Source organism: Chiloscyllium plagiosum, chromosome 30 (assembly GCF_004010195.1).
Source record: "Chiloscyllium plagiosum isolate BGI_BamShark_2017 chromosome 30, ASM401019v2, whole genome shotgun sequence".
In the NCBI taxonomy this organism is placed as follows: Eukaryota; Metazoa; Chordata; class Chondrichthyes; order Orectolobiformes; family Hemiscylliidae; genus Chiloscyllium; species Chiloscyllium plagiosum.
The window spans coordinates 32,040,457-32,064,464 of record NC_057739.1 but is presented as its reverse complement, the minus strand read 5'-3'; the positions used below and the strand labels follow the sequence as shown (position 1 = coordinate 32,064,464).

The 24,008-nt window shown below is 44.1% G+C and overlaps 1 non-coding gene across 1 annotated transcript; it reads right to left on the bottom strand.

Moving 5' to 3' along the window:
- Positions 1-3,639: 3,639 nt before the first annotated feature.
- Positions 3,640-3,758, bottom strand: LOC122565025. The gene has a single exon (XR_006316062.1). It is a non-coding gene; the product is annotated as a 5S ribosomal RNA (ribosomal RNA).
- Positions 3,759-24,008: the final 20,250 nt, after the last annotated feature.

The window sequence follows — 24,008 nt, the reverse complement described above, 5'->3', positions numbered from 1 at the left end:
TGGACAATGAAAGAAATTGTGAGGCCAAGGGGAACAGGGGTGGCATGGCTGAGGCAGGGGCAAAGTTACACAGTTATCAATTCTCACTAGGAACTTGTGTCTTCAAAACTTCAACTCACTTGGGACACCTCCTACTTTTAGAAACCCTGTGTTTTGGTTTACATTCATTTCACAAATCCTGGAATGTCATGCTAATTTCAATAACAGTGACCATGAAGCTACCATTGATTGATGTAAAAACTCATTTCATTCACTAATGTCCTTCAGAGCAGGAAATCTACCATCCTTACTTGGTCTGGCTAATCTGTGACTCCAGATCCACAGCAATATATTGGCTCTTAAATACTTTCTGAGATGGCAAAGCAAGTCTCTTATGTCAAGGGCAGTTCGGGATGAGCAACAAATGTTGATCAGAAATGGTCACATTCCGTGAAAGTATCTGATTTCAAGAAAATAGCTTTTGACCTCTGACACCCTTTGAAGCCCTGGGTTACGTACAGAGATAAACATACTGGAAATAGCTGTCAATGTGAGGTCTCAGTGCTAAACACACTGGGTATAGCTGTCAATGTGTAGTCACAGTGCTAGGCATGCTGGTTAAAGCTGCCAATTATGTGGGTCCCTACAGGGGAACAGGCCAAGCAAGGTGAGTTTTTAAGACAAGCTGCGCTTTCCTGGGTTCCACAAGGAAATGTCAGGCCTCCCCCCTCTCCAGGATACACCCCTTCCAGTGATCACAAACTCTTCCCAACAACATTCACTGCCTGTGAACCTAACCTGACATTGTGAATTATGCAAATCCCATTCTCCATTCTCATTAGTTGTGTCACTTCTTGACAATGGGAAAGAGCCCTGTCGGTTAAAAAGGCCAATGCCTTTGTCTGGCATGACCCTGTGTATGTGTCACTTCTCACACAGCCAGAATGACCCAATACCCTGAATTAACATTAGAGCTGTGGAATCACTGGGTGACACAAAACCACAAAGCTGGGAAGTATCAGTCAAAGTCTTGTCCTTGTGTGTGGTATGTTCATTATTAGTCTTGGGTTGTTTATTGTCTTTTCAACTGATGATTCAATCATTCTTAGCCATCGATAAATATCAAAAATACATAATTACCACTCCAATTTTCTGGTATTGACTCAGAGGTTGACTAACCCTGAGGATAATTGTTTGTAATAGTCTGCCTCGAGATGTGACAGTAAAGGCAATGGCATATTGCACATATTGCAAAAATTGTTGCTGCTACTGGAGATATGTCAATAAGAGATGAGAAGAAGCTTTTTCTTAACAAATGCATTTGAGAAGGAGTCGAGAAACAGAGTGAGCTAGAAAATCAGATCACCTCTGTCTCCACTTGTCCTTTTATGAGAAATTTGTTGGTTCCTCCATCACAGTTTTTGTTTCATACAAGACTGTGTTGATGTTGTGGTAAATAGATGCTGAGAATGGGAATGGCTTCATTTGTTAACGATGTGAATCAGTATTTGAGTGACCACTTTGGAAACATAATTTGATTGTTGAAAAGCATCATTGTCCCAAATTGTTCAAAATCTTAGAGGACCAGCTAAAGATAAAAGAAGGAATTATGGGATACTTTGAAAGCCTTGAAGTGGATTTTAAAGAAAAATGTGTATGGCCAAAAGTCATGTCGAAAACAAATAGCCTGGAAGAAATAGGGGATCTTGGGGAATAGGGGTCACAGGCGGGTGAGAAATTAGAAGGAACTATAGGTTGAAGTAAATATAGAGGAGAGCACCTGACATGAGATTAACTAAAGGGCTAGTAAGGGAAGACACAAAGAGATAGAAAGGCATATCATGTAAAACAGAAGCAAAAAATATAGCGAATGGAAAGGGTAAGATTTAAGAGGAATAAATGTAACATGGAAGTGATATGGCGTGCCTCAGTTTAAATGCATTCTTTTACTAAAGACCTGTATTGGGACTAATACAATTTGGGTCAGGGGACCACATTCCAGAGATAAGTGTTCTGAGAAGGCAAAGAAATGATGGTGGATACATTTGGTAAAATTAATGATGAAGCCCTGAAAGATGGAGATAACAAAACTCAAATCAACAATTTTCAAAGAACTAAGATAAAAGTCGTTGGCATAAGAAGTTCAAAACCAACAAATCACCAGGTGATAAGCAACACATAGGCCAGATTACAGGTTTTAAAAGAATCTGTGTGGCATTGATAACCATTATAAGAGTAACAAAACACATTGGGACTCCCAATTTAGCTGATGTACTGATAGTTTTACTTTTGTTATGTAAAATTTGCTTCAGTGAAAATCTGAGATAATGTATTCTGCACCAATTGTTAAGCACTGGGGTGACTTTAAATTAGATTTAGTGAAGTGACTAAACTGATAATTGTTTCTGAATCAGTTTTGCCTAAACAGTTTGCAAGGATCAGTGCTGGGACCACAGCTTTTTACAATATATATTAATGATATAGAAGATGGTATTAGTAATAACATTAGCAAATTTGCTGATGATACTAAACTGGGTGGCAGGGTGAAATGTGAGGAGGATGTTAGGAGATTACAGGGTGACCTAGACAGGTTAGGTGAGTGGTCAGATGCATGGCAGATGCAGTTTAATGTGGATAAATGTATGGTTATCCACTTTGGTAGCAAGAACAGGAAGGCAGATTACTACCGAAATGGAATCCATTTAGGTAAAGGGGCAGTACAAATAGATCTGGGTGTTCTTGTACACCAGTCAATAAAGGTAAGCATGCAGGTACAGCAGGTAGTGAAGAAAGCTAATAGCATGCTGGCCTTCATAAAAGGAAGGTTTGAGTAAAGAAGCAAAGACGTTCTTCTGCAGCTGTACAGGGCCCTGGTGAGACCACACCTGGAGTACTGTGTGCAGCTCTGGTCTCCAAATTTGAGGAAAGACATTCTGACTATTGAGGAAGTGCAGCGTAGGTTCACGAGGTCAATTCCTGGAATGGCGGGACTACCTTACACTGAAAGACTGAAGCGACTGGGCTTGTATACCCTTGAGTGTAGAAGACTGAGAGGGGATCTGATTTAGACATATAAGATTATTAAAGGATTGGACACTCTGGAGGCAGGAAACACGTTTCCGCTGATGGGTGAGTGCCGAACCAGAGGACACAGCTTAAAAATACAGGGTAGACCATTTAGGACAGAGATGAGGAGAAACTTCTTCACCCAGAGAGTGGTGGCTGTGTGGAATGCTCTGCCCCAGAGGGCAGTGGAGGCCCAGTCTCTAGATTCATTTAAGAGTTGGATAGAGCTCTCAAGGATAGTGGAATCAAGGGTTATGGAGATAAGGCAGGAACAGGATACTGATTAAGGATGATCAGCCATGATCATATTGAATGGTGGTGCAGGCTGGAAGGGCAGAATGGCCAACTCCTGCACCTATTGTCTATTGTCCGCCTCCCCTGACTGCCACCCGCAGACAGCGTGCAGCCCCAATCCCTTTCTTTCCGCCTTTCTTGCTGATTTTGGCAGCGCTCCGCTCTCCTCCCCTCCGTGTCTCGTGCCTGCAGGAGACTGATGCCAGGCACAGCAGCAGCAGCAAAAATAACCTGCCGCTCCATTGCCTGGCACAAGACAAGTGCAGAGGGGTGACTTGAGCAGCCACTGCTGGCGGAAAAAGCCTACTGCACCTGGTATTCCCAGGCAGTCTCCCACCCAAGTACTAACCAGGCCTGAGTCTGCATAGCTTCCGAGATCAGACGAGATCGGGCGTTTTCAGACTAGTATGGCCGTAGGCGCTGGCCCCTGCCTTTTCTCCCTACTTCAAGGCGTGCTGGCCAGCCACATTTTCTTTCTTGCTCTTTCTCTTTATCCCCTTTGGCTTTTTTTTCTCTTTTCTCTCTGCTCTTCCTCCTCCGTGCGTGCCTGCCTCCCTCCATCGGAGGGAAATTGCAGTCTCAAAAGAAGGAGGCCATCTGGTGTGTTCTGTGGTGGAACTGGTCCTCCTGGGAGCAGATACGGCAGAGGCAAAATACAGGGTAGACCATTTAGGACAGAGATGAGGAGAAACTTCTTCACCCAAAGAGTGGTGGCTGTGTGGAATGCTCTGCCCCAAAGGGCAGTGGAGGCCCAGTCTCTGGATTCATTTAAGAAAGAGTTGGATAGTAGAATCAAGGGTTATGGAGATAAGGCAGGAACAGGATACTATTAAGGATGATCAGCCATGATCATATCGAATGGTGGTGCAGGCTCGAAGGGCAGATTGGCCTACTCCTGCACCTATTGTCTATTGAATTTGACATATATGTCTAACTAAGCAGGCAAAGGCTAAATGTTACTACGAGCATAATATAAAAGATAATGGCAATGTAATATCAATTCAGGACAGTCTGATTAACCTTTTCCTTTCAGCACTTTGTGTGTGGCATGCAACTGTAGTTACTGAGACACAGGGGAGCTAGCGCAATGCTTAGAAAAGACATGATTCGGAGATGCTGTGTTGGACTGGAGTGTACAAAGTTAAAACTCACACAACATCAGGTTATAGTCCAACAGGTTTAATTGGAAGCACACTAGCTTTCGGAGCGACGCTCCTTCATCAGGTGATAGTCACTTGATGAAGGAGCCTCGCTCCAAAAGCTAGTGCTTCCAATTAAACCTGTTGGACTATAACCTGGTGTTATGTGATTTTTAATGTAGAAAAGACATGAAAGCCATCCCCAGTGTTGTGTAGTAAGTTTTAAGAGAGGCCATTTGAAAGATGATCTTATTGACTCCTATGAAGGAAAGGTTATGAGCAAGGGTAAATGTAGAAAACTACATTATAGTAGTTGGACAATAATATCGTTAGTTAAAGTAACACAAAAACAAGTTATACAACACCTTTTACAACCTCCAGCTGTCTCAAAGCATTCTCCTCTGACTGAACTACATTTGTTATGCCATAGGAAGATCATCAGCCAATTCATACATACAGAGTGCTGGAGTTCTGCCAATATCTATTGAGAAAGATATTGAATTAACATAACAAGTCAGAAGTTCTGACAAAGAGTCATACCAGACTCAAAGTGTCCAAATTTTACTGGGGCTAGTTTCACAGAATCTCCACAGTATGGAAGGAGGCCATTCAGCTCATCGCGTCCAAACTGGCCCTCCAAAGAGCGTTCCACTCAGACCCACTCCATCTCTATAACCCTGCATTCCCCATGTGTTGAAGAAAACTCTCGAGACTGGGACCTTGCGAACTGATTAGTTTATTACACGATATACCATGGGGAATTCACCGTCCTAACTGTGGCTCGGTGTTATTCTGAAGTACATCAGGACACTACAGGATTATATAGAGAAAACAGATAGGAACTGATCATTAATTACACAGTTTGGTATGCTTACAAGTTGGTACTAAATTAGAGGTGAGTCAATAAGTTCAAAACTAAAGCACTATTATGCATTCTATCAGTGGACAGATCAAATGGTATCACCACCTGCTCTAGTTACACTGATTGCTAATACTAAGCAGAGACATCCCTAATTGGCTGAATGACTGTGAAGAGGCAATAACTAGAGAAGGAAGGGGGACTAATTGGAAAGACTATGTCAGCTTGACTGGTTCTACAGCCTGCGCTGATCATTCAGCAAAGGGAGGAGACAATAACTTGAGAAGGAAGATTAGGACAACCTTTCACATTACCTCATAGTAAGGAATGCATAGCCAGCAAAGTTCTGGCTGGGGACACAAAACAGAACTCTCAGCCGAATCAGGAAAATGGCTTCTAGGCAAATAATGTTAACTTTTCCTCAACAATTCTCTCCTTTTTCTTTTCATAATCAGAAAGGCAGGTCTGGGGCTTCAACAAAAGGGGGAAATGTATCTCGATCCGAGGGGGTTATCTGGAAGGGGCGGTTCTGAGTCAATTTGGTAACTCTCTGAATCCGAGCAGATATCCTCCTCAAATCCAGGGTGTGAGGGGCCTAGTGGTGACACAAGGGCACATCGGGAAGGTAACCTTAACTAATTGGGCTATATGGGGTGTACAGGGTAGCAGCAATGAGCTGCAGTGTGCGCAGCACTGTTTGAGAAAAACAATCAAGAACATGATGACCACTAGGGCAATAACCAGCACTATGAGACCCTGAACAATGGCACTCCCCTAAGACCTGAACCACTCGCCCATCCAAGTCCAAAGATCTCAATGAGAGTTGGCGGTATGAAGCCTAATGGCTGCCTCTTGGATGTGGTCAGCAAGATTGGTGATGTTTTCACTGGCATCAGGGATATAGGTGCAACAGGCAGAGCTAATGAGGGCACATGTGCCCCCCCTTGTTGGCCAAAAGGTAGTCTAGCACCATCTGGTTATGGAGAGCAACCATCTCTGCATTAATCTCCTTAAAGGAGAAGGCTGTGTCATTGGCCACCTTCTCTAGGAGTGATGCCAGGTGCCTGACTTCAATGGTCAGTAGGGCGGTCCCATAGAAAGGGGTGGATACGGCTAGGAACTGTTCAAATGCAGATAAAGCTCTTTTGGAGCAAGTTGTGAGCAGCTCAAATGGGGATGAGTGGAAATGGCAGATGTAGGGGACTACATAACCAACGTGGCAGCTCCCAACCCATGCGACTGGCAGCCAAGGGTAGGCCTTATGGCCACAAATGAAATAGGTGCCATTATAGGTACATGGACGGTCCGTCTGGGTCCCAGTCCAAAAGGTCCTAAAAATGGTGTTACCCGAGGTTCTGTTGGGGGTCTTAAGGTTGAGTATACTGCCTCTTAAAGTGGACCGGATAGACTTTGAGGTAAGGAGAAGGGAGGTTGTACCGGGTTGGAACCAGCCTTTGTACTTGTTCAAGGTATACCCTGCTGATTTCCAGCAGGGGAGACTATCATCTGTTAGGGCAAGGCCCAGTTTCTCGAAGTCGCAACATGGCCACCTCGGAGAACCGATTCCGTTCCAACCACCATTCAGCGGTGTTAGATTCATTGACTAGGATGGACCGAAGAGGGATTCCTCCTTGAGAATAAAGGGGAATGTGAGCACATACCCAGCAGCGGGAACGGTTAATCTCTCTCACGTAGGTATAAGTCATGTGCAGGAAGGTGTTAGTATGTAGCTCGCGAATGATAAAATGTTGTACTCTGTTCCCTTCACTCCATCAGGGGGTATAGAGCTAGGAGGAACACAGAAGAGGCAGACAGTCACTCCCCAGGTGGCACAGCCAGCAGGCAGGTGTCTGTTGGGCAGGGGTTTTCAGGTCAGGTTGTTCGGGCAAAAGGTGCTCGGGTGGTGTGTGTCCATTCAGGTACTCCTTCGACCTTGACAGCCGTTTGGGTCACTAGGAGGATGAGGTATGGGCCTTTCCACCTAGGAGAAAGAAAGGTCTTTTCAAAGGATTTTATCCTCACATATTCCCCTGGATGGATCGGATGCATGGGGCCATTAGCCGGTGTGGGAAGGGCCTCCTTGACCAACTCATGGTTGCGGGTGATGACCTGGCACAATGATTTGGCATAATCCAGAAGGGACTCATGAGTGAGAAGCAGTGCCACATCTGCAGAAGTTTGGGGGGGGGTCAGAGCCCCATGGGCATCGGGCAGCCCACGAGTACCTCAAAGGGAGTTAGTCCCGTAGTTCAATTAACTTGGCTCTGGACAGTGTAAAGGGCTAGTGGCAATGCCTCTGGCCAGGGCAGACCTGTATCCTGGGTGACCTTGGTTAGAGTAGTTTTAAGGGTGCCATTCATGCATTCCACCATCCGAGGACTGGGGCTGATACGGAATGTGGTGTTTCCATGTAATATCCAGAATTTTACTAACCCCTTTTGTGACCTCAGCAGTAAAATGCGTCCCTCTGTCACTGTTAACACCATTCGGGACACCAAACCGAGGAACCACATCCTTCATGAGACACTTAACCACTGTTCGAGTATCATCCTTACGTGTAGGGAAAGCTTCCACCCATTTGGAAAACATATCCACGATGACCAGCAAGTATTTAACACCCTGTTTGGGGAACATATGGGCAAAGTCAATCTGCAACTGTTGGAAAGACCCATCTGGGACAGGCAAACGTTCATACTTGGCCAGTGGTTTAGCATTATTATTCTGTAGGCTTATCAGGCAATGGGACACTAGGGCTTGTGCCGCTGCAGCAAAGCCGGGAGTGTACCAGCTTTGTCTTACTGCATGGATCATTCCCCGTCATCCTGTAATGCTGTGGGCAGCCAGTGCCAACTCCATGGGCAGCCAGTGCCAAAACATGCAGATGTGATCGGGGACAGACGGTTCTACCATCCGGGTGTTGTACTAGCCCTAAGGTGCCAGATTCCTTAGCCCCTATACGTACCAGTATCCTTTGGGGGAGGTTTGCTAGTGCTCTTGGGGGGGGTTTAAACTAACTCTGCAGGGGCATGGGAACCTAGACTGTAGCTTTAGGGTGCAGGATTGAGCATGCGTGAGATGATTTGCATTAACATTATTTCTAGCACCGAGATCAGGTTATTTAGGAATTGGTGTTGGATGATCAGAATAGCTAATTGAAAACTTTGCTGCAAATGACCTTTTGGAAACAGTGAACTCAACTTTTTATTTGAAATTAGATTCACTACAGTACGGAAACAGGCCCTTCGGGCCAAAAAGTCCACTTCAACCCTCCAAAGAGTATTCCACCCAAACCGGTGTCCCTCTAATTAATGCACCTAATGCTATGGGCAGTTTAATATGGCCAATTCACCTGACCTGCACATCTTTGGACTGTGGAGGGAACCGGAGTATCCAGAGGAATCCCACGCAGACACGGGGATAATGTGTAAACTCCACGCAGACAGTCTCTCGAGACTGGAATCAAACCGGGGTCTTTGTTGTTGTTAGGCAGCAGTGCTCGACGATGAGCCGCCATGTTGTCTCTTTTGGTTTTCCGATATCCGAGTACACAGCAGTTTTTTTTTTGTTTTCTTTGAAGTAACAATTATGAATCTGAGTCACACAAGCCATAAAGGTGTGAGGCGAAAGTAAATACTGCTAACGGTGGCGATCAGAGTCGAAGAATGTGGTGCTAGAAAAGCACAGCCGGTCAGCCAGCATATTAGCAGCATGAGAATCGATGTATCAGGCATAGGCCCTTCATCAGGAATGAGGCTTATGGGCCAAGTGGGCTGCGAGATAAATGTGAAGGGGGTGTGGTGGGTTGAAAGTGATAGGTGATGAAGGGAGACAGAACTCCTCATCTACTGCATCCATTAAACCCGATTTGATCTTCTCTACATCAGCAAGACAGAACGTTAACTTGTGATCGTTTCAGAAACCATCTCTGGTACAGTCACACAGACCAACTTCACCACCTTGTGGTTGAACACTTTAACTCCTCCTCCCACTCCACCAAGGACATGTAGGTCCTGGGCCTCCTCTATTGCCAAACCCGAACTACCTGAGTTATGGAGGAAGTACGCCTCATCGTCCACAATGGGACCCTCGAACCACACTGGACCAATGTGGATTTCACCAATTTCTCTATTTCCCCCCTCCCAATTCATGCCAATCCAACGTTTCAACTAGGCACCATCCTCTTGAATGTTCCTATGTGTCCATCTCCCTTCCCACCTATCCATTCCACCCTCCTCTCCGACCTATCACTTGCACACGCACCCCTCATCTACCTATTAGGTCAAAGGAAGCACCTGAGAAAAACGTCAGGCATTGTCGTAAACCAGTGGATTCACAGAAATGTAGGACCCAGCAAAGGAGGACAAAAATACTGAGAAAAACATCATAAAGAGAAAAAGCATGCAAACATAATAACAACATATAAATTGCTAAAAAGCTTCTATCAATGTGAAACAAAAATAAAAACAAGGTGAAATGTGGAACACTGAGTGTGCGGACAGCATAATCTATTATAAGGAACAGAGACGTTACAGGGAATAGATACAGTTTCTTACTGTCTGTCTTCATGGAAGAATATCCAGAAATTCTCCTAGAAATACCAAGTGACCATGGGACTTGTGTAAGTAAAGTCTAAGATCGTGCTTATCAGTGATGAGGTAGCATTTGAAAAGACAGCTGGATTGAGTTTTGAAAAATCAGACAGACCAGATTTACTACATACATAAATGTCAGTGGAAGGAGCAATGGTCATATTGGTTGCATTACGGATTTTCACATTATTTTCTGACACATTTCAGAAAGACAGGTAGCCAATCAGGATAAGGGACAGTTATAAATATTATCTGCCAGTTTAAAAAAGAATGAATATGGAGAGTGGTGAACTACAGGCCAGGTAACCTGTCATCTGAAGAACATTCCACTAGATATATAGAAGGTAATGGCAAAACTGGGGGGGGCGGGGTTAGATAATGCATCGTGAAAAGAAAACCGTAAATTCTGGAAAGGGTGAAATTCTGGAAAGGGTGAAAATAGATAAGTCCCCTGGGCCTGATGGCATTTATCCTAGGATTCTCTGGGAAGCAAGGGAGGAGATTGCAGAGCCATTGGCCTTGATTTTTATGTCCTCTTTGTCCTCAAATGTGGATCCCTTGTTCAAAAAGGGGCGTAGGGATAACCCTAGTAACTATAGGCCGGTGAGTCTCACTTCTGTTGTGGGCAAAGTCTTAGAGAGAATTGTTAGGGATAGGATTTATGCACATCTGGATAGGAATAATGTGATCAAGGATAGTCAGCATGGTTTTGTGAAGGGCAGGTCGTGCCTCACAAACCTTATTGAATTCTTTGAAAAGGTGACGAAGGAGGTTGATGAGGGGAAAGTGGTAGATGTGGTATATATGGATTTTAGTAAGGCGTTTGATAAGGTTCCCCATGGTAGGCTACTGCAGAAAATACGGAGATATGGCATTGAGGGTGAGTTGGAGGTTTGGATTAGGAATTGGCTGGATGGAAGAAGACAGAGGGTAGTAGTTGATGGCAAAGTTTCTTCATGGAGTGCCGTCACTAGTGGTGTTCCGCAAGGATCTGTTTTGGGACCATTGCTGTTTGTCATTTTTATAAATGACCTGGAAGAGGGGTTAGAAGGTTGGGTGAGCAAGTTTGCGGATGATACGAAAGTCGGAGGAGTTGTTGACAGTGAGGGAGGATGTGTCAGGTTACAGCGGGATATAGAGAAGCTGCAGAGCTGGGCAGAAAGGTGGCAAATGGAGTTCAATGTAGGTAAGTGTGAGGTGATTCACTTTGGTAAGAGTAACAAAAAGATGGGGTACTGGGCTAATGGTCGGATACTTGGTAGTGTGGATGAGCAGAGGGATCTTGGTGTCCATGTACACAGATCTCTGAAAGTTGCCACCCAGGTAAATAGTGCGGTGAGGAAGGCATATGGCGTACTGGCTTTTATTGGTAGAGGAATTGAGTTCCGTAGTCCTGAGGTCATGTTGCAGTTGTATAAGATTCTGGTGCGGCCGCATCTGGAGTATTGTTTGCAGTTTTGGTCGCCATACTATAGGAAGGATGTGGTGGCACTGGAACGGGTGCAGAGGAGGTTTACCAGGATGTTGCCTGGTATGGTAGGAAGATCGTATGAGGAAAGACTGAGGCACTTGGGGCTGTTTTCATTGGAGAAAAGAAGACTTGATAGAGGTGTACAAGATGATTAGGGGTTTAGATAGAGTTGACCATGAGAACCTTTTTCCACGTATGGAGTCAGCTATTATGAGGGGGCATAGCTTTAAATTAAGGGGTGGTAGGTTTGGACAGATGTTAGGGGTAGATTCTTTACTCAGCGAATAGTGAGTTCATGGAGTGCCCTGCCAGTAGCAGTGGTGGACTCTCCCTCTTTATGGGCATTTAAACGGGCATATGGTGGATAGTGGGCTAGTGTAGTTTAGGTGGGCTTGGATCGGCGCAACATCGAGGGCCAAAGGGCCTGTACTGCGCTGTATTCTTCTATGTTCTATCTTTCTCAGCCTGAGTGGCAAGCCACTAAGTGGCCACTATCCCATCTGCCGCTAGGTCTAAAGTGTCTTTTGACTTCCCCGTCTTGAGAGCTTGCAAATCATATTCAGTGGGGGTTAGAGCTGCTTGTTTGGCAGCTTGGTCAGCCCGTGCATTCCCTCAGGATATTGGATCGTCTGTAGCAGTTTGGGCCGCACATTTAAATCACAGCCACAGCAGAGGGAAGCATTATAGCTTGCCCTGTTGATGAGCAGGGCATGTTGCAGGGGTCGCCCAGAGGAAGTAATAAATCCTCTATGTTTCCATAGGGCTCCAACATCATGGACTACTCCAAAAGCATATCTGGAGTCAGTGTAAATATTAACAGACTTTCAGTCAGCTAGAATACAGGCCCTGGTAAAAGCAAACAATTCTGCTGCTTGAGCAGAAGTCCCTTCCGGCAATGCAGCCGATTGGAGGGTTTCGAAAGGTGTGCAGATCACATATCCGGCCAAAATTTGATGGTCCGAAGGCCGAAAAGAGGAACCATCAGTAAAGAGAATCATGTCTGGATTGTCCAATGGGATCTCGGAGCAATCAGGGCAGGGGGTGACAACCTCTTGGACTACATTCAAGCAGTCATGGTCCACCTCAAGTGGGTCATGGGAGGTTGGGAGAAGGGTGGCCGGGTTCAGCGCGGGTGCAATGCAAGGTTGGTACGGGATAGTAAGATGACCGCACAGCCAGTTTTCCATGATGCTGTAAAATGTTGGGTTGCTGCTGAATTTAGCAGCAGGGAGACCGAATGAGGCACAAGAACAGTGCACGGATAATCCAGCACAATCTGGGTGGACCTTTCTACCATTACAGTGGCAGCCGCCACAGCACGCAAACAGGCCGACATTCCCCTTATAACAGGTGGGAACTGTACAGAATAAAAGGCTAAAGGGCGCCAGAGATCCCCATGCATCTGTGTCAAAATGCCAGACACATACCACTCTTTTTCGTGTACATAAAGCTGAAATGGCAGCGTATAGTTAGGTATGCCCAGAGCAGGAGCCGAGGCCATGCATTGTTTGTGTGTCAAAGGCCTGTGACATCTCAGGCGTTCATGTCACCCGGGGTGGCTGCTTTGGTGAGGAAGCCTCATGGAGAGGAGCATCAACAATACGATAGTCTGGAATCCAGTGTCTGCAATGGTTCACCGTGCCCAGGAAAGACAGTAATTCAGTACGCGAAGCAGGAGGAGTGTGACAATGGCTGCAACGTGACCCGGAGATAAACCTCTTGAGACTGTGCATCAGCTCATATCCCAGGGACTGTACTTTCTTCTGGCACAGCTGCATTTTCTCCAGTGAGACTTTATGTCCATCCTGAGCCAGACAGTGGAGCAGCGCTACAGTGTCCATCATGCAAGCCGCAGGCGAGGCCGAAGCCACAAGCAAGTCATCAGCATACTGTGACCTGGCAGGCAGAGGTCCTTCAGGGTTCGGTGCATTGCAGAGGCATACACAGTGGGGGCTCCCTTGGGGAAGCTGTGTCCATATATATTGGCAGTGTCCATGTATATTGGCAGTGTCCATGTATATTCGCTGTCAGTAAAGGCAAAAAGGTACTGACTTTCGGGGAACAATTTGATGGAGAAAAAGGCTGAGCAGAGGCCTATAACTGAGAAACAGGTAGCGGGAGCAGACCTGAACGAGCCAACCATAGAAGGAAGCAGGACGCTTAATGGGATCGGGAGCATCCTGAAGTGGAGCAAGGACCAGAGCAAGAGTCCAAGGCTTGTCAAAAGGAACGTCCCCAATCAGGAGACAGGGAGCCTGGGTGGACAACTTCGCCGTGTCCTGGGAGCGGAGAGTCATGCCGAAATGGCTACTCTGCCCAGGAACGGCACCGCCAGTGGAAGAGGACACGGTAGCCTCTGGGCTGGAAGCAGGTACAGTCATATCAGAGCGAGCCGGCCGAGCACTAGGACCCTGCGGAGCAAGTGAGGTATCGGCGAGGTGCTCCAGCATCACCACAACTACACCGCACCCCGACCCGCCGCAACTTCACCGCACCCCGACCCGCCGCAACTTCACCGCACCCCGACCCGCCGCAACTTCACCGCACCCCGACCCGCCGCAACTACACCGCACCCCGACCCGCCGCAACTACACCGCACCCCGACCCGCCGCAACTTTACCGCACCCCGATCCGCCGCAACTTTACCGCACCCCGATCCGCCGCAACTTCACCACACCCCGATCCGCCGCAACTTCACCGCACCCCGACCCGCCGCAACTACACCGCACCCCGACCTGCCGCAACTTCACCGCACGCCGACCTGCCACAACAACAGCAGCTTCACCATCCTGAGAGTCTGAGTCTGACGGAAAGTTCGGGATACTGGGTGGAATAAGGTGGAGGGGTGGTACAGGGGGTATCCGCAGGGTCGGCAGCCTCTCTGGAACACAGAGCGGTGTTTAGTCTGGGGGGGGTGGGGGGTCTGATGGCCTTCAGCAACTTCCTTAAAACCTTATCCAGACAACCGAGCATGTACCCCGTGTCCTGGGGGGGATCCCCATCACCACCCTGAATGTTCACACACCAGTAATCAATCGTATCCAACCGAAAAGAGCCCCCATTAGGCTCATTGCCATGGGAGCACCCGTACAGATCAGAGGTGAAAGGGTTATAACATATTGGTTGTCACCAGCCTCCTTCCCCGGGGGAATGAGGGGATCTCCTACCTTACTCTTCCATCAAAGAGATTTACCATGGCGCTTTATGATAGCGCTCGAGGGGGCGAAAGGACGGAGTCCGGACTGCACGGTGGAACAGGATTGACCTGTCCCAAGGGCCGGTGCTTCAATCAGTCCGGTAGATACTCGCAAACTCATCGGCCCAACCCGGAATCACAAACCTGTAAGCAAAGGAACAAAACAACCAACAACACACAAAGACAAACGACTTGACAGCAACGCTGCAACCACTCAAGGTCCTCTCAGGAGCAGTGTTCTGGGCCACAGACCATCTTCCGTCTCGCTCCCGGGGGGAATCAGCCCACGAGCTCAGGTCAGGTTAACACCAAAAATCAATTTATTGCGATCTTTCCCTTATTCCGTCTTGCCCTCAGGGGATCAACCTGAAAGCCTCAGGTCAGGAGCATGCGTGTAGCCAACAAAAGTAATTTCGAGTGGCCCTTCACACTCTAACAGCCAACTAAATACAAATTTAAAGCACTGTCTCTTAGAAGATAAACTCCATAGTAAATGGTCCGGCTAACCTCGTAAAACAGAGGCCAAATCGACTATGCCAATTGTTGAAGAAAACTCTTGAGACTGGGACCTTGCGAACTGATTAGTTTATTACACGATATACCATGGGGAATTCACCGTCCTAACTGTGGCTCGGTGTTATTCTGAAGTACATCAGGACACTACAGGATTATATAGAGAAAACAGATAGGAACTGATCATTAATTACACAGTTTGGTATGCTTACAAGTTGGTACTAAATTAGAGGTGAGTCAATAAGTTCAAAACTAAAGCACTATTATGCATTCTATCAGTGGACAGATCAAATGGTATCACCACCTGCTCTAGTTACACTGATTGCTAATACTAAGCAGAGACATCCCTAATTGGCTGAATGACTGTGAAGAGGCAATAACTAGAGAAGGAAGGGGGACTAATTGGAAAGACTATGTCAGCTTGACTGGTTCTACAGCCTGCGCTGATCATTCAGCAAAGGGAGGAGACACTATCTTGAGAAGGAAGATAAGGACAACCTTTCACATTACCTCATAGTAAGGAATGCATAGCCAGCAAAGTTCTGGCTGGGGACACAAAATGAAACTCTCAGCCCGAATCAGGAAAATGGCTTCCAGGCAAATAATGTTAACTTTTCCCCAACACCATGGCTTATCCATCTAGCCTGCCCATTGTGGGCAATTTAGCTTGGCCAATCCACCTAACCTGCTCATCTTTGGACCCTGGGAGGAAACCAGAGCACCCAGACAAAAGCTCTTCTAAACTCCACGCAGCTAGCTGGCTGAGGTTGGAATCAAACCCACATTCCTGGTGATGTGAGGCAGCAGTGTTAACCACTGTGCCACTCATTTCAAGCAAAGGATAAAAGAGTTTCTGAGATAGAGAAATTGAAACCGAGAGAGAACTCTCAGCATCCTTGCTATTATCAGCCCACGTTACTTTCTTGATCCTTTGTTGCTCAGTGGCTACTGTTGATATACAGTTCCTTCTAGGATTTTGGTGCCTGTGTCCTTGCTTCATTTGAAGCTGGAGAACAGTAAATAACCTTTCATCTCTCTGCATGTGAACTTATCATGCTAGTGTGGGTAAGGGAGATGTGAATTTTTTGACACCTCACAGATTTTCAATACCTCTTGGTTAAAATGGTAATTCCAATGTGGCCTGTTAACTGTGGGATTTGTACCCATAATGTTTAATATTATTTAGGTTTTCTGCCATTTGGTTTTGGATTTTCTGTGTGTCTGAAGTTAGTAATGAACTTTAAGCTTTTCTGTAACCATGGTGACTTCATTTCAAACAGATTAGATAGTTTTGTGCACAATAATAGACTTATTTATTTGTCTATTATTATAGACAAATATAATAATATTATCTATGAGATTACTTTGTGACCCAGCATGGCAAATAATGGGGCCTCATAATTTATTAGACATTTCTGGAACTTGGATTTTTTTAAGTTGAAGGGAATACGCAGAGCTGAGAAAGCAAAACAGTTTTAGTTTCACTTTTGACTTTCAGTGGATCAATCCTGTGATGTCCTTGGAATAGGATGACTTTGTGGAAACATTTTCATGAGGAGAAAAGGATATATAGTGAACAAGTTAGCTTAGAGTGAAGAGTCCCAGATCACAGTATTGGAATAAAACCCTGAAGAGTTTAAAAGCTGAGTACATTGAAGCTCAAGTGTACATTAGTTCCATGATGAAGCTATCTGTATAGTTCCAGTCTAAAAATTGAAGTCAAAAAGATTCAAACCTATTGAGGTATTAGATACAAGGACATTGGTGTGAGTATTGTATGAGTGCAGTATTAGGTACTGTACCAGGGTTTTGTTTTCGGTATTATACAAACTCTGTTTTATTCCTTTTCAAACTGCAAAGGAGTGTTTTGAGATTAATGAGACAATACTTTTACTGCATTTTAAAAACCTTTGAGTTTGCATAATAAGTAGATAGTTTGGATTATTCTATTTTATCTTAATTTCTTTCCTAATGAACTTCTGTTTTATTCTTAGAACTGAATCTGCAGTATTGTGTGCTTATGTTTCAGGGAGAGGCCACTTTGTTAAAACCAAAACAAATCAAAGTATGATCTATCAAGCCAGGCTCCTGTCTGCAATCTGACTGTCCGGTAATTACATCAACTTGGATCATAATAGATGTAGCTGGTATCATATTTCCATGTGTGTTCCTGGGCTTATCAGGCGACTTAGCAGCTGTCCCCATACAGGGCAGTATTCTTTTTAAAATTATGTTTAGTTCATTATCATCTTAGGTATTAAAGTCAAATGATACTGTAAATTGATAGTCCATTTTCACTGTGCTCACAACAAGATGAAATCTTTTCATGCAATCAAAATTGTTAGAAAGTAGCAGTTGTAAGTCAGAATGTTGTGCAATGTACCATGTTTGGAACTTATAGCAAACTGAGGGATTTCCCGAGAGCTACTGATTCTATCCTTTGCATAGTTTTAAATTTCAGACATTTTGAAGAACGTGTACAAAATAACTCAATTTTTTTTTGTCAATGTTGGTTCTTTCTTCATATTCATTATTATGTAGCTGACAGGTTTTCAGCTCTAACATTCAATATGTTAATTAATCCACATTGTCGGAACTGGACTAGATCATTCAGCTCCTGGACTCAGTTTCAATATTCATTTAGGTCATGATTAGTCTGTACCTTAATCCTATTTTACCTAGTTTGATCCATATCCCTTGCTACCCTTCCCCAAACCATTTACCTCTGATTTAGAAATTCCAACTGATCAAGTATCCGCAGCTCTTTGGGAGTGGATTTCCAAATTTCTACCACCCTTTTTTGCTGAGAAAGCTCTTCCTCGCTCCTTAAAAAACTGTGCCTAATTTTAGGTTTGCGCTTCATCTTTGTGGACTCCAAGTCCTGAAGGAACAGTTTTCCTGTATCTAACCCTATTCCCCTGTCATTTTAATGATCCCAATGAGATCATCCCTTACCCTTACTTCAAATTGACTTCACAATGGTTTAAAGGTTAAATTAAAATATTTTAGTGAAGTTGTATTATGCTTCTCCAAGATCTTTCCCATGGAATGGTACCCAAAACTGATGAAACCTCAGTGCAACTGAATTGTAACTTTTATCCTTTTTGCCTTCCGACCACTTTGAGGCAAGGGACAACATTCATAAGCCTTTTTGGTTGTGTATTGAGCCTGTACCATTAGCTCTTAGTGATTTGTTTATCAGGATCCTCAAATCCCTTTGCCTTTCAATATTTCCGAAGTGGGACCATTTGGAAAATATTCTTCTACCTCTTCCTGCACAAAGAAGATAACATGGATGTTGGAAGCCTGAATTATAGATAGAAAATGGCAGAGACACTCACCATGTTGAGCAGTGGAAAGAGATGATTTGGAGATGCCGGTGTTGGACTGGGGTGTACAAAGTTAAAAATCACACAACACCAGGTTATAGTCCAACAGGTTTAATTGGAAGCACACTAGCTTTCGGAGCGACGTTCCTTCATCAGGTGATAGTGGAGGGCTCAATCCTAACACAGAATTTATAGCAAAAATTTACGGTGTTAGGATTGAGCCCTCCAGTATCACCTGGTGAAGGAGCGTCGCTCCGAAAGCTAGTGTGCTTCCAATTAAACCTGTTGGACTATAACCTGGTTTTGTGTGATTTTTTAACAGTGTAAAGAGAAGCAGACTTAATGCTTTCAGTTAATGATTTTCTGCGTCCAGTTCACAAGTCTGTGAAAGAAAAGATCCATTTGCACATTTTTTGTTTATGAAAATAATGTTGTCTCAAACCAGTGTTGGGAATTATTACATTCTCTTCTGAGTTGTACAAAACACTTCCTTCACATCAGCAATTGTCTATATAATAGGTGTGCAGATTGCACACAATGGTTCAAGCTTTGATTATGTGATCTGGCTTCCATGACCTCATGGTAACCTATCCTTGATATTGAAGAAATATTATTCTATGGATGGGTCAAAATAAACAATTATCTAAGACAGAAATAATGTTGAGGACTGTCATTTACAAATGAAGTGAGTTATAGTATTTTGTTGCTTCTCTGCTGTTTAAAGTGTCCCGTTTCCCAATACTGACTTTTCATTATTCGTGAAGGTAATACAAGAATCATTCCATTCTCGGTTTTATTTCTCAATTTCTCCTGTTCTTTTACTTCAATTAGTCTTCCATTATTATTATTATTAGTTCCTAAAGGGTGAGGAACCCCTGAACTGACCGAGCAACAGGATTGATGTGAAACAAATATATCATCGCCAAGTTCACAGCTAACACAAAAGTAGGTGGGAACATAAGTGCTCAGGATGACAAAGATTCTACAGAGGGTTGTAGGCAGGTGGAGAGAGTGGACAAAAATGTGGCAGATGAAGTATAATTTGGGAAATTGTGAAGATTTTCACTTCAACCAAAAGAATAGAAGAGTTGCATATTATTCAATTGGAAATGCTGCACAAAGTTGGAGCATAGAGAGATTTGGAAGTCCTCATGAAGGTAGTATTGACATTCAGTAGGTAATTTGGAAGGCAAATGGAATGTTGGTCTTTATATCAAAGGAAATGGTGTTTCAAAATAGGGAAATCTTACTAAAATTATATAGGGCACCAGTGAGACCATAGCTGGAATGCTGTGAACAGTTCTTATCTCTTATAGCTGAAAAGATATCCTAATAATGGACGCAGTCCAAACGAGCTTGACCTGGGTATGCAAGGACTGTCTTGGGGGGAAAGGTTGAGTAGATTGAATTTGTACTCATTGGACTTTAGAACAGTGAGGGGCAACTTATTGATTTTTAAAGGGCATGATGCTAAGAGGTCATTTCTCCTTGTTGCAAGAGCCTAGCACCACAGGGTATAATCTCAGAATAAGGAATCACCCATTTAAGACAGAGGTGCAGGAGAATTTATTTCTCTCTGTGGGATACTTTATCTCACAGAGCTGTAAAGTTTGGGTTAATAAGTATGTTCAAGGCCGAGATAGGCAGATTTTTAGTTAGCAAGGGGAACAAGGTTAAGGCAAAAAGGCAGGAAAGTGGAGTTGAGGATTATAAAATCACCTATGATCTCATTGATTGGTAGAATTGACTCAATGGGCCAAATGACCTATATTGTTCCTACAACTTATGCCTTATTGTTTTACTGTTGGCCTTTATTTCAAAGGCAATGGAATATTAAAACGGGAAGGGTTTGCTAAAGCTATGCATGCCACAGTCAGACCTCACCTGGGCTATATTTTAGCTTTAGTCCCCTTTATCTAAACAAGGAGATGCTGGCAATAGACACAGTCCAGAGAAGGTTCACAAGGTTGATCAAGGGTATGGATGAATTTTCTTGTGAGGAGAAATTGAGTAGGTTGAACTTGTACTCAGTGAAGTTTAGCTGAATGAGAGGCAACCTTATTGAAACATATAAGTTTCTTCGGGATCTTGAAAGGATGAGCGAAGACAAGGTTCTGAATCTAGGACCAGAGAGCATAATCTTAGAGTAAGGGATTGCCCATTTAAAACAGAGATGAGAATGGAGTTCTTCTCTCAGGAGTTAGTGAATCTGTGGAATTCTTTACTGTGGAGGCCTGTCAAGGCTGTGACGTTATATTCAAGGCTGAGAGTCAGATTTTTAATCAATAAGGGAATCAAGGGGTCTGTGGAAAGGCAGGAAAGTGGAGTTGAGGTTTAACGTAACAACTCATTGAATCCATGGGCTGAATGACCAACTTCTGTTCCATGTTTTTTGGTATTCATGCTTAAAACAAATCTGCATTTCTATTTATTAATATCCACGCTGTACCACCAGACTATTAGCAAAAGCTGGTCTAGTTTATCACCTTCCTCATAGCATTAACGTATTGTATCATTTATAATCAATGTGCTGCTGCATGTATGATTTGGCATTGATTCATCTGCTTGGAAGTTTCAGGTGATCCAATGTTGCTCTTCCTAGTTCTCCTCCCCTAAAAGAAGACACTTGACATCTCCTTCATGCCTCCTGATTACAGTGTTGATAAGCCAAATCTCAGTGAGCTGATAGTTGAACTTGGCACCTCCGCAGTTTATAACCGCACCATTCGGAAAATATTTCAACTGTGGAACATTAAAAAAAAAATCACCCTGTTTGAGAGACAACTATCCACATCAATGAGAAATGCACAACAGCATACACACTATTTTCCGCAATCCAGAACTGGCTGGGCTTGGGAATCTCCAATGCACACAGGAATTCTGCTCAGGATAAAAATGGGCAGAATGGTCTCTATCTGCACCATAACAATTCTCTGTTTCAAACTGATTGAGATAAACAGTGTCATTTACAAATAGAGAGATTTTACAGCTACTTGAAACAGCCTAATGCAATAAATTCCAAGATTACTTAAAACCAAATGGGAAGACTCCTAGTCTAAGCAGATATGTCTACTCCTCGGAGATCCATTCATGAGCAAGATTATCTGGTTAAGCCTCAACTATGTCCTTCAAATACTGTGGACCTGGCAAGCTTGGCTACCAGACCGCCAGGTTTGTCACAGAGGACAGACTGAGGACTCATGTAACTTTGAGATCTACTTTAACTTCAAAACTCTACTCTCCAACCACCCCAATACAATACAATTAAATAGTGTCACAGGACGTGGTCTTTACCAATGCAGACCAGATCCACAGATCACTCGTGGATAAAGGCTGGAGACACTGCAAATGGGAGAACAACTCCTAGATGTATTAGATGCCAATATGAGGAGATCTGTTCCCCATTGTGATAGAGCACTAACCTTCCTGTGAGAAGCATGTAACCTGAACACAGGTAATCACAAATCAATGAAAGTAACTGATGACAGTCATACAAAAGCAAAATTCTGCAGATGCTGGAAATCTGAAACAAATACAGAGAATGCTGGAGAAACACAGCAGGTCCAGCAGCACCTGTGGAGAGAGAAACATAATTAACTTTTAAAGTCCAAAATGTCGTCTTCATTCGAAACAAAAACATTTCTCTCTCCACAGAGGCTGCCAGACTTGCTGAGCTTCTCCAGCATTGTACCAATCACATCCTGGAACTGAGGGAGTACAAACAGTTGTTGTGGTTCTGTTCGCCGGGCTGGAAATTTTTGTTGCAAACGTTTCGTCCCCTGTCTAGGTGACATCCTCAGTGCTTGGGAGCCTCCTGTGAAGCGCTTCTGTGGTGTTTCCTCCGGCATTTATAGTGGCCTGTCCCTGCCGCTTCCGGTTGTCAGTTTCAGCTGTCCGCTGTAGTGGCCGGTATATTGGGTCCAGGTCGATGTGTTTGTTGATGGAGTTTGTGGATGAGTGCTATGCTTCTAGGAATTCCCTGGCTGTTCTTTGTTTGGCTTGCCCTATAATGGTAGTGTTGTCCCAGTCGAATTTATGTTGCTTGTCGTCTGCGTGTGTGGCTACTAAGGATAGCTGGTCGTGGCGTTTCGTGGCTAGTTGATGTTCATGGATGCAGATCGTTAGCTGTCTTCCTGTTTGTCCTATATAGTGTTTTCTGCAGTCCTTGCATGGGATTTTGTACACTACATTAGTTTTGCTCATGCTGGGTATTGGGTGCTCTAGTTTTGGACTACCCCACTCTGGGGAAAAAAAGACCTTGGTTATTCACCTCACTGTGTCCGCAAAGATTTTGTAAACCTCTATAAGGCTACCACTCACTTCCCAATGCTCCAGGGGAACCTGCCCCAGCCTATTCAGCCTCTCCCTGTAGCTCAAATCCTCCAATCCTGGCAACATCCTCGTAAATCTTTTCTGCTCTCAAAGAGTCATGAATTTCAGGCATTCAGTACCCCAGAGTGCTGCAGATACCAGGACATTGAGTAAATTTGAGGAGGAGATAGGCAGATTTTAAATTTGCAATAGGTTGAAGGGTAATGGTAACAGGGCAGGAAAATAGAGTTGAGACTGAGATGCGATCAGTCATGATTCTATTAAATAGCAGAGCTGGCTTGAGGGGCTGAATTGCTTACTCCTAGTTCTTATAGTCTTAAGAGTTGGTATGTAACTTGTAAGGAAATGACTAATGTCTAGGATCCTATTTTTGATATTAGTGAAATTTATTCTTGGTAATACATGCATTATATTATGTAATTATGTTAATTGTGATGAATGTGGAAAGATGGCTATATAGTTAGTTACATCTCATCAAATGCACTTACTTTTTCAATTTAAAAAATGCTAAATTGGAAATTATATGAATTTGCAGCTGCAGGGAGATTATAGTATTAATGCAGTTATTGTTTCAGATTGATGACAATTTGTTAGAACGTGAATGTAGGTTTGCTCACTGAGCTGGAAGGTTCATTTTCAGACATTTCGCCACCCTACTAGGTAACATCTTCAGTACGCCTCAGGCAAAGCACTGCTGATAAGTCCTCCTTTCTATTTATATGTTTGGGTTTATTTGCGTTGGTGATGTCACTCGATGTAGCAACAAGCAAAACTAATGTCATTTACAAAATACCGTGCAAGGTCTGTAACAAACACTGCATTGGACAAACAGGCAGAAAACTAGTCACCAGGATACATGAGCGCCAACTAGCCACAAAAAGACATGACCCTCTCTCACTAGTATCCTTACATACAGATAAGGAAGGACACCACTTTGACTGGGACAACACCTCCATCCTAGGACAAGTCAAACAAAGACATGCACGAGGATTCTTAGAAGCATGGTATTTCAACCATCAGAAATCTATCAACAAACACATCAAGTTAGACCCCATCTACCACCCTCTGAGAAAAAGAACAGGAAGTGACTGCCACAGGAAATGACATCACCAACCTAAACATATAAATAGAAAGCAGGACTTATCAACAGTGCTTCGCCTGAGGCCCACTGAAGATGTTACCTAGTATGGTGATGAAACATCTGGAAAGAACCTTCCAGCTCAGCGAGCAAACCTACATCC